Below are 10,943 nucleotides of genomic sequence, written 5' to 3'. Positions count from 1 at the left end.
CCGAATACCAACATAGCATATCTTTCTTATTAAATCATTACATACACATGACATACGGGCCTAGTAGGCCAATATAATCCTTTATAAACTCAAACATAGGCCGACAAAGCCATACAATCTTTCACGTATACGACATATGTCTACAAGCCTCTAAGAATACATATATGTCATAGAGGTCGGGATATAGTCCCGCCATACCAAACAATACACGTCTAAATCATACTAACCAAACAAGCAACTTCGAAGCAAATGGAGAGCACTAATATCTTCCGCTGAGCTGATAGCCTACTTGGAGGGCTCTCGACCTATCTATCGGGACCTGCGGGCATGAAACGCAGTGTCCCCAGGCAAAAGGGACGTCAGTACGAATAATGTACCGAGTATGTAAGGCACATAAGCAAGTACATCTGAGACATGGAAGAAATATAGAGTACATGACTCAACCTGCAAGTATGAATAACTTTGTAAATCATAAATTACTTTTTGCGTCATGCATGTGCGTATGAATGTCATGTCATGCATAGGTACCTGTTTCGTAACATCATTAGTCTCTGAGGGCATTCCATTATATCATACCGGCCACTGTGGGAAAAACCATCCTCGTATACCAGTTGATCAGGTGGTGGTGCGTATATAACGCCATAACCTTTCCCATATCCCATATACATATATTTACATATATACGCGTATATAACGCCATTTGAGTACATACATATATATGCGTATATAACGTCGTTTGAATCATATTTCAGCCACTATGGGCAACATCATCATCATATACCAGCTGATCAGGTGGTGATGCATATATAATGTCGTAACCTTTTCCCATATCCCATATACATATATTTACATATATACGCGTATATAATGCCATCTAGTCAAGGGTCAATGCATATGAATGCAGTACATAAAAAGTACGTCAATAAAATCATTTGGGATGTCATAAGACCATTTTGCCTCTGAGTAATATTATAAAGTAAACTCTTTTCAACTTTCGTATTTTTCTGAGACCCATGAACAGATGATAAGATATTATTACACACAGAAATTCAAGAACATAGATATCTCTAATACTTCTATGAATAGAGTCATTCATGGAATTTGTGCATTTGTACGTTCCGTTCGTATGTTATGGATCATGCCAAAAGAAAGAAGGGATAGCCTTAACATACTTGTTCCCGAAATTATTTGGATGAAATGAAATTCTGCTTCTATGAAATATGTTGAACGCAACAGGATGGTTCTTTAATTGTTGAACAAAATTGTGCTTAATTTTTTTGAAGCTTAGACGAGAATTGCTTCTAAGGAGTTGAAATGAAATGTTTCTGCTTTTCTCACGTTATTGGTCTTAAAGAATGGGTTCAAACTCAACTGCTTTCCGACGTTTTGAAGCTTGGTGGAAGCTTTCAGAATGGGTTTTTGATTTAAAAAAAAGCAAATTCCTTTTTAAACTTCAAGACTTATCTTGTAAGGTCACATTAGCCACCTATACCTATGTTTGATGAGTCCCCTTCTTCAATTAGTGGCCTTGTGCCACGTTTTTGGGCATAAGTAGTTATGTTTTGTCCTCTTATTAGTTAACTAGGTAATGTTCTGTTACTCGGTAATTAATTAATTACCCGTATAATTTAAAAATTGTCTCAACTTAATTAAATACTACTCTCTTTTAACATGCCTTGAATACCTTACTATCATGGCATTATAGTACTTTGTATGGCACTAGTCCATAAATACTATGTATTTTAACTCGTGCCGTATTTTATCCCAATATGCCAAACTCTGACCAAATTTCATTTTCTTAGACTTGATCCCCCTTTCACCTTCATGAATTTACTAATCACTTGTGAAATATCATAATCCTTATAATTTCCAAATAATCTTTTCCTTGGACTGATTTTACGACAAATTTAACGTAAAATACTGCAGGGCGCAACATTGTCATAACTTAATACTGCAAAGCATAACATCACCGTAATGTAATACTGCAGGACGTAATATCGTCAAAATATACTACTGCATAGGGCAACATCATCGTAATATATTATTGTAGATCATAACGTCAACGTAATACTGCGGGGCGTAACAGTGAAATTTGGTAAGAAACGGACTTGAAATGACGTGAATCGGACCTTATTTGAGAAAATTGGATAAATTTGATGTTCTTAAGTTATTTCGTGATTTATTGCTAAATTCATAGTTTTTAATGTTATTTTGGTGATTTGAATGCACCATAAAGTCCGTATGATATTTTTGCGTTGGTGTACATATTTGGTTTGGAGCCTCGAAGGCTCGGGTGAGTTTTGGATAGGCCACGGAATGAAATTTACACTTAGGAATTTGCTAGTATGTTGCAGGCCTGCAGGCTTCGAATTTGCGAAGCCTGGCTCGCAAGTGCGAGAAGTCCATCGCAAATGCGAACAAAGGCCTGGGCAGGCCTGATCGCAAATGCGACCATTTGGGTCACAAATTTGGAAGTCCCCAGTCACAAATGCGACACCTGCCTCGCAAATGCAAACCCCTCAGAAATAAGGAGTGGTCGCAAATGCGATAATTTTCTTCGCAAATGCGAAAATTGCAGTCCTCTGAAGTGTTCACAATTGTATACTCTGGTCGCAATTACGACACCAGAGACCAGTTAATTAAAACTTAGATGCACTTTCAGCTATTTTCATATCTTCTCAAAACATAAACTCTCTTGGGCGATTTTCCAATGAAAATTGCTTCTCCAAATTGTTCATATCTTCAATCTTTAACATCTTTTCACATGATTTCAACTCAAAATCAAAGGTTTTCATGCAGGAAATTGGGTGTTTTGGGTAGAACCTAGATATTTCAAATTTTGGCAATTTGGACCTCGATTTGGGGTTCAATTTCAAAATAAATTATATATTTGGGTTCGTGTGGTAATGGGTAATCAGGTTTTGGTTCGAACCTTGAGTTTTGACCATGTGGGCCCCGGGTCAATGTTTGACTTTTTGGAAAAAACTTTAGAAAACTTATCTTCATGCATTAGAATTGATTCATTTAGCATCTATTGATGTAATTAAGTAACTTGTGGATAGATACAAGCGGATTGGTGGTGGAATCAAGAGGTAAAGCGATAATTGAGACTTAAATTGTATTCATGGCATCAAGGTAAGTGTTTGGTCTAACCTTAGCTTGAGGGATTAAGAGTTGTGTCCTATTTGCTATGTGTTATTTGTTGAGTACGACGTATAGGCATAGTGATGAGTATCTATACATGGGTGTTAAGCAGGCCCGTGAGTTTTATATTATGATTATTTTGACTCCATTTGTATTGTTCATGCCTTTTTGTGATGATTTCTATTGTTGAGTAAAGTTTGTTGAAGTAATAGTGGTATTTGAGTATTGAAGAGTGTTGGCTCAAGTTGTATAAGGAATTGTGGAAGTATAATTGGCAATTGAACCTTATAGAGCATTGGCTCAAGTTGTGAAGTAAAAGTGAAAAAAAGAAGATAATTATCATATTGTCTCCCTTGCAAGGATGTTGTTGCTTTTAATGTTATCTCCCTTGCCGGGATGTTGGTGCTTCTGACATTGTTCCCTTGCTGGGATTTGATTGTTAAACTATTGTTTCCTTGCCAGGATTTTATTGCAATTTTATTTATTTCCTTGCCTTATTGCTTGTGATTGTGGTTTGGGTGAGGAAGAGTGTTAGAGCATGAAGGGTGATGCCGTGTATTGTTTTGGTGAGCGAGTGTTAAAGCACGAAAGGTGATGCCGTATATGATTTTTGTGAGGAAGAGTATAAAGCATGAAGGGTGATGTTGTGTCGCACGGTGTACAATTCTGTACTGATTATATCTATTTTATGGTGAGGATTAGAGTAAAAGCACAAAGGGTGATACCGTGCAATTTATATTGATTCTTATAGTGAGGACGAGAGTAAAAGCCCGAAGGGTGATATCGTGCACTTGTTTGATTTCTGGTTCTTGTTAATAGTTGAGATATGGTGTTCCTCGTAATTACTTACTGTCTTTCTATTCTGAATTGATGCTTCCCCCGCAGCATGTTTCCCCCTCCCATCCTTAACTATAAATTCCTGCTTCTACTTTTCGTTGTATATGATTTAACTGCACAGGTTTGTTTGATAGTCTGGTCCTAGCCTCGTCACTACTTTGCCGAGGTTAGGCTAGGCACTTACCAGCACATGGGGTTGGTTGTGCTGATACTACACTCTACATAGTATGCAAATCCCAGTGCATCAGCTTTTAGACCTTAGCTTGGGTGGATGCCTTCAGTCCATACGGAGATCCAAGGTAGTCTTGCAGGCGTCCACAGGCCCTGGCATCTACCTCTATCTTTTCATCCTGTTTTACTTATACAATTTAGAAACAATGTTGCACTTATTTTTCGGACCTTGTTTGTAGAATTCTTAGACCGTCTGTGGAATTGTAACACTAGTTCTGGGTAGTTTTGTTTAAGAAATCATGTTGGAATTATTTAAATGGTTTAATTATTTCTTCCGCTTGTTTTAATTTCCATCGTTTATAAACTGTTGATTCACATTGGTTAAAGAATTAAAAAGGAAAAAAGGTAATTTGTTAAAATACTTGGCTTGCCTAGCTTCCACTAGTAGGCGCCATCACGACTCCAGAGGGCGGGAAATCCGGGTTGTGACACTTAGGTTGAATCCTTCTTCCTTATTTCCTTGGCTTAGTCTTTCATTGTAGTACTTAGGGAGGATCCTCTAACTCTTGTGAAGCTGTGAGCTTATTACATTGTATATTCAACGGACCTTCTTGTGTCCTTCCTTGCCTATACTTTATCCGTAGTTACTTATCTCTATGCCCTTGTGCTTGTGGGGTTGCTTCTAAACTGAGATTTTGACTGTCTTCCCAGTGGCCCTCTCTTTTATCCCAGTAACACTCATACAGTACCTTTAACTACCCTGACTCCTATTTAAATATATCTCAAGTATTATAATGACATTACTACGAGGCTGAATTCTCCATGTTAGGGTTTACTATATTTATCTTGCATGATCTGCTGATTTGTCTATAACTTCTTGTCTAGTATTGATAGGCTCTTCCTGAATCAAATACTAATTACTCATCGGCCAATTCTCATATCCATATTCTGTGTAATCTTTCTTGGGTTATTCCCTTGTCTTAACTTACCTTACGTACTGGCTCCTTATCTACCAATAACATCCCATGCAGGAACCCTTACTTCCCCTTTTTTTGACGTCGTGCTTACATAACATTCTGGAATCATAGCATATCTATAACTTTGGATAAGTGCAACCTCATTCCTTTCTCATTTTTATCACATTCTTTCTTCATCATTCCATATTCCCCCCTTTAGGGGAGTACTAAGACTTGGAGCTATGAGGACCTACCCTTAGATATTTTTCCTCTTCATCTTTGGCATCCTTTCACATCATCCATGACCCTTAATCGCCTTGTGGTAATCCATTTGTACCAAGGATAACTAAATTCTTCACTCGCGATTGTGACACTTAGTGAAACTAGCACATAGAGTCTCTTAAGATTAACATTGCTCATATTGCTAATTTTAGGGAAGTGTCTCCTTGAATAACCATTCTCTAAATTCATCATGGATCTCCTTCTGTTGTCCATTCTATTATTGCCGAATGCGATCTGAATTTCTCATGATGCTGACTATCATCAATTCACTTAGTTCCTAATTCATGTTTAGTTTATCTTGTTCACCAGTCCATACTGATTTCTATTACTCTGGGGTCTACCTTTTCCTTCTGTTAATCACGTTAGAGTTGCAAACTCATTTCTAGAAATGAGGATATCACTTTATGGCCTATACTCTTTTATTGTCTCAAGGCCTGTCATCTTTCGTCGTTTCTTTCACTTGACTGTAGACTCTGTAATACTGTCATCATTGTTTTGACCTACCGTAGTCATCCTTGTATAACATATTACTCATAATTCTTCATTAATTCTTTTCTTATCTCCCGCTAATTATCTATGTCTACTGCTTTACTCTGAAAACTCGAACAAAACATTCTTTTGCTTTTGGCTCCCCTTGCTCCATCCCTTGGCTCTTCGAGTTGCCTAACATTATTTCTTTACTGGGGACGAGAGCCACACTAAGGTAATATTTATTCCTTCAAGGATTCCAGTGTTCATATCTAGCTTTACTATTTTAGGGTGCACCATCTAGGTGTCTCACGAGGAGATCTATTAGCGCATTTGCAATATCCTTCGGAAATGTCAACTAAAGCAAACAATCCATTCACTATTTTGGGCCACTCTAACCCCACCCAGATCGTGATATGTCGTTCTCTTCTTAATCTACACCTGTTAGCCCCCAATATGGTATACTGAGATGGGTGTGGCCAATTATACATACCTCTGTTACTGTTGAGGGTAACTCACAATGCTTATATCTTTCTGCCAAAACTGTAATACTGATAATCTTAATTAACCGGGTACCTCGTACCCTTCTTCACCTTGATCCATTTACTTGCTGAAACATGTGTCTCCGTCCTTATTCCTTTTTACCGTAAGAGTGGATAGGCATTCTTGCCTTAGAGATCCTTATCAAGAAGCTTACACATTTTAGTATACACATGAGTTGCTGAATACAAGCATGATGCAAAAATTGAGTTCCTCTGACTCATCTCTTCCACAGCTTTACCCCTTACCAACCGTCTTTTTAGATGTAGGTATCGTCATACTATAAGTAAGATAGAGTTTAGGAATTTGAGTTCTTACAACGGAGCTCTACCACACGATATAGAGTAGGAAGAAAGAGTGACAATCCTAAATGCCCTGTAGTCTCCTGCTTATAAGTGTGGTGCACGACACACCCATAAACAAGACTCTACTAGACATGGCTTGTAGACTCCCTAGGGCATAACTGCTCTGATGCCACTTTTGTCACGACCTAAACTGATGGGCCGCGATGGGCATCCAGTACCTTACTCAACCGAGTACCAACATAACGTATCTTTCTTATTACATCATCATATACACGTGACATACATGCCTAATAGGCTAACATGATAATTTATAAACTCAAAATATAGGCCGACAAGGCCATACAATCTTTCACGTACATGACATATGTCTACAAACCTCTAAGAGTAAATAAACGTCATAAAGGTCAGAACAGAGTCCCACCATACCAAACAATACATGTCTAAATTATACTAACCAAACAAGCAAATTCGAAGCAAATGGAGCACACTAACATCTTCCGCTGAGCTGATAGCCTACTTGGAGGGCTCTCGACCTGTCTATCAGGACCTGCGGTCATGAAACGTAGTGTCCCCAGGCATAAGGGATGTAAGTATGTACCGAGTATGTAAGATACATAAATAAGTACATAACAGACATAGAGAAAATATAGAGTAAATGACTCCACCTGTAAGTCTAGATAACTTTGCAAATTATGAAATAATTATAGTTTCATGCATATGCGTATGAATGTCATGTCGTGCATGGGTACATATTTCATAACATCATCAGCTTCTGAGGGCGTCCCATTATATCATCTCGGCCACTGTGGGCAAAATCATCAACGTATACCAGCTGATCAGGTGGTGGTGCGTATATAACGCCATAACCTTTCCTATATCTCATATACATATATATACATACACATATACGCTTATAAACTCTAGTCATGGGTCAATGTACATGAATGCAATGCATGAAAATTACGTTAATAAAATCTTTCAGAATGTCATAAGAACATTTTGCCTTTGAGTAATATCATAAAGTAAATTCTTTTCAACTTTCGTATTTTTTTGAGACCCATGAACATATGATAAAATATTATGACACGTGGAAATTCAAGAACATAGATATCTCTAATACTTCTATAAATAGAGTCATTCATGGAACTTGTGCATTTGCACATTTCGTTTGTGTCGTATAGAACATGCCAAAAGAAAGAAGGGATATCCTTAACATACCTGGAGTAGGGAAAAATCCGTGTAACATTCTTGGAGAAGATTGCACCGTACTCTTTTAGAACCGCAAAATTTTACGTTGCTACGATTCTAACAAATTCTCATTGGAATTGTGTTGTTGCAATTTAAAATCGTAACACTGGATTGAATTTTTTTTTGGCTTCTATTCTTGAGACATTCCAACCAGGAAGGGTGTTTTTTGCTTTCACTAGATTTGTCAATTACATGGACATAGAAGTCTCTGAGCAGAATAAAGGCTACTGACAAACACTAGCCTAATGTATGTGTTGAATCAACTAAGCTTTAATCTCAATTGTTTGTATTGTTTAATATAGATTCTTTTGGTTCTATTATGTTTTGTGCTTAGCTAAGTTTGCATTGTTGCATGCTTCAAGAGCTTGCTGGTTTGGACCTTTTTTGGTTCATTTCTCTAAATGGAAATGGAGTAAGATAAGTGAATCTTTATCTATTAAATCCTATGTGTTTCTTAGTTAGCCACCTAATGTTTTGAATAACTACGAGTCGGAAGGAGCTCAGACTTTCTTAGAAGGAGATAAGCTAGAACTATCTTTGTATGTACGGGTCTCGGTAATTATGGAGACTAGATAAAATAGGGCAATGAGTTGGTTGTTAGAATGAATGAATGAGGTCGCCGCTTCGCCCTATGGAAACTAACCTTAGTATCCAAATATTGTCGCGGGGGCGTAGCGGTTTGAAATTTGAAAAATATGGAGAGTCACAGAACGAACATGGTGCGGAGCTTGGAGGTGTTGAAAAAAGGAGAATATTGAGATGTTGGAAGATTTTTTAATGAACTTTCCATGATGCTATGTGGTTTAGAAGAATATGACACGTTCCATTTCTTGGGGGGGTTAGTTTAGGCTTATCTCAAAATTTTAATAATTTAAAAATTGCCTTAAATTACTTAAAATTCTACTTAATTTTAATATACTTCATATATACGTTATACATTATATTACCATGGTCTTATCGTACACTGCATCGTACTAGTCCATAAATATCGGGTACTAACGCTTGGCCCTTATTTTATCCCAACATGCCAAACTTGGACGAAAATCATTTTCTTGACTTGCTTCCCCTCTCACCTTAACGAATTTACTCATCACCTGTTTGGAATAGCATAATCCTTAAAATCTCCAAATAATCCTTTCCTTGGACTGATGTCAATTACCTTATGACCAATTCAACGTACAATACTGCAGGGTGCAACATCGTCATAATTTAATACTGCGAGGCGTAACATCATCATAATGTAATACTGCAGGACATAATGTTGACGTAATATTGCGGGGCGTAACATCGACGTAGACTCAGGGACGATATTATCTTGAGTTTAACGTATTTATGTTATTTATAACAAGCGATAAGTAAGTGACATGAAGGATAAAGGGTACACAAATTAAAGAAAATGAATAAATTCATGAAGATGAGAGGGGAAGCAAGTCAAGAAAAATGAATTTTCGTCCAAGTTTGGCATGTTGGGATAAAATACGGGCCGACCAATAATACCCGGTATTTATGGACTTGTACCATATAAGATACCACATGACCATGATAGTAAGGTGTATAAGGTATGTTAAAAGTGAGTAGTATTCCAAGTAATTTTAGATAATTTTTAATTACATAAGTACTTGGTTAATTATCGGGTAACGGGTCATTACCTAGTTAATTAACAAGTTGGGGGATAAGATTAAACCCCCAACCGAAACGTGGAAGCCAAGAACATTGTAAAAATATGACTCTTAAGTCCTAATGAAATGTGGCAATTTTAGAGCATTAAGAGACCTAGTCATATTATTGTGTGGGACCACCTAAAAAAATGGATAACTTTTATAATCTTATGACAAAGCATTTCAACCAAGCTTCCATATGTATTGGGAAAAAATCAAGCTAACATTTGAAATTAATTATGTGCTGACATGTCAAGACACGTAGATCAATAAGATAATAACAGCTAGCAAAAAGTATTCAAAGAGACACGAGCCTTAATAGGTATGGGCAAAGATTCAAAAAAACAGGGAGGAACAATTACTCAGATCTTTTGGTAATACATCGGAGGAATGAACCTAGATAACAAAAAGTACAAATACGTATTATTCGTAATTAATGAGCATCAATGCTGGAAAAAGTTACAAAATCTTCACGAAACAGTTACGATTGCCAATTATAACAACAATAGTGTCATTAACTGCTCATTATGGCTCTATTATAAACATAGTACTTAGAAATAGCTATAAAAGGAGAGAAATAACATTTGTAAAGGGACACAAATCATTCTTGGAATACATTGATTTACTTTGTTTTCTTTTGCTTACTCACCTTCTTTCAATTCAATTCTTCTTATTTGTTCCATATTTGATTATCAGTAACCCGAGTTCTTCTAAAATTATGCTTTGACCGAAATTCCTATTTTTTGGTTAAACAAATTGGTTCTGTTATGCGGAATCTGATAATCTTTTACCTTCTAAATCAACTCTCTTTTAAAAACAATCGTGTCGAATGTCAACGACAACAACCAACAAGATTTACAACACTAAGAAAATCAGCAACGTCAAGAGAATCAACAAGGTGAACGAACTCCAGCTCCATCACCACGAAACTCTCCTCGACAATCCAAATAGGGGACTCCTAATAGATCTGAATCAAATAAGAATGATCAGTTCGAAAATAACCAAGCTATTGATGACGCTTTGAAAAAATGAATCGCCTGATAGGTCAGTAATGCTCTTCAGGCTTTTTCTAACCAGCTGCCAGGTGCTGCACCACCAACACCATCTCCAAACAAAAACACCATGGATAATCCTCGCTCAGGACTCGCTAACTCAGGCAGTAGAGGAACTCCTAACGAATCTCGTGATGGAGGCTCAGGTAACCCAATCAATTTTGATTTTTAGAATTTAGTACTAACTTTACAGAAACAGCTCAAGGAGGAGAGCGATCGCATAGAGAAAATACCTGGAGTGCCACCTGTAATCAAGGGAATAGATATGGGCATATACTTTCA

This window comes from Nicotiana tabacum, chromosome 5, assembly GCF_000715075.1.
Source record: "Nicotiana tabacum cultivar K326 chromosome 5, ASM71507v2, whole genome shotgun sequence".
NCBI classification, from domain to species: Eukaryota; Viridiplantae; Streptophyta; class Magnoliopsida; order Solanales; family Solanaceae; genus Nicotiana; species Nicotiana tabacum.
Note: the sequence above shows the minus strand (reverse complement) of the source record.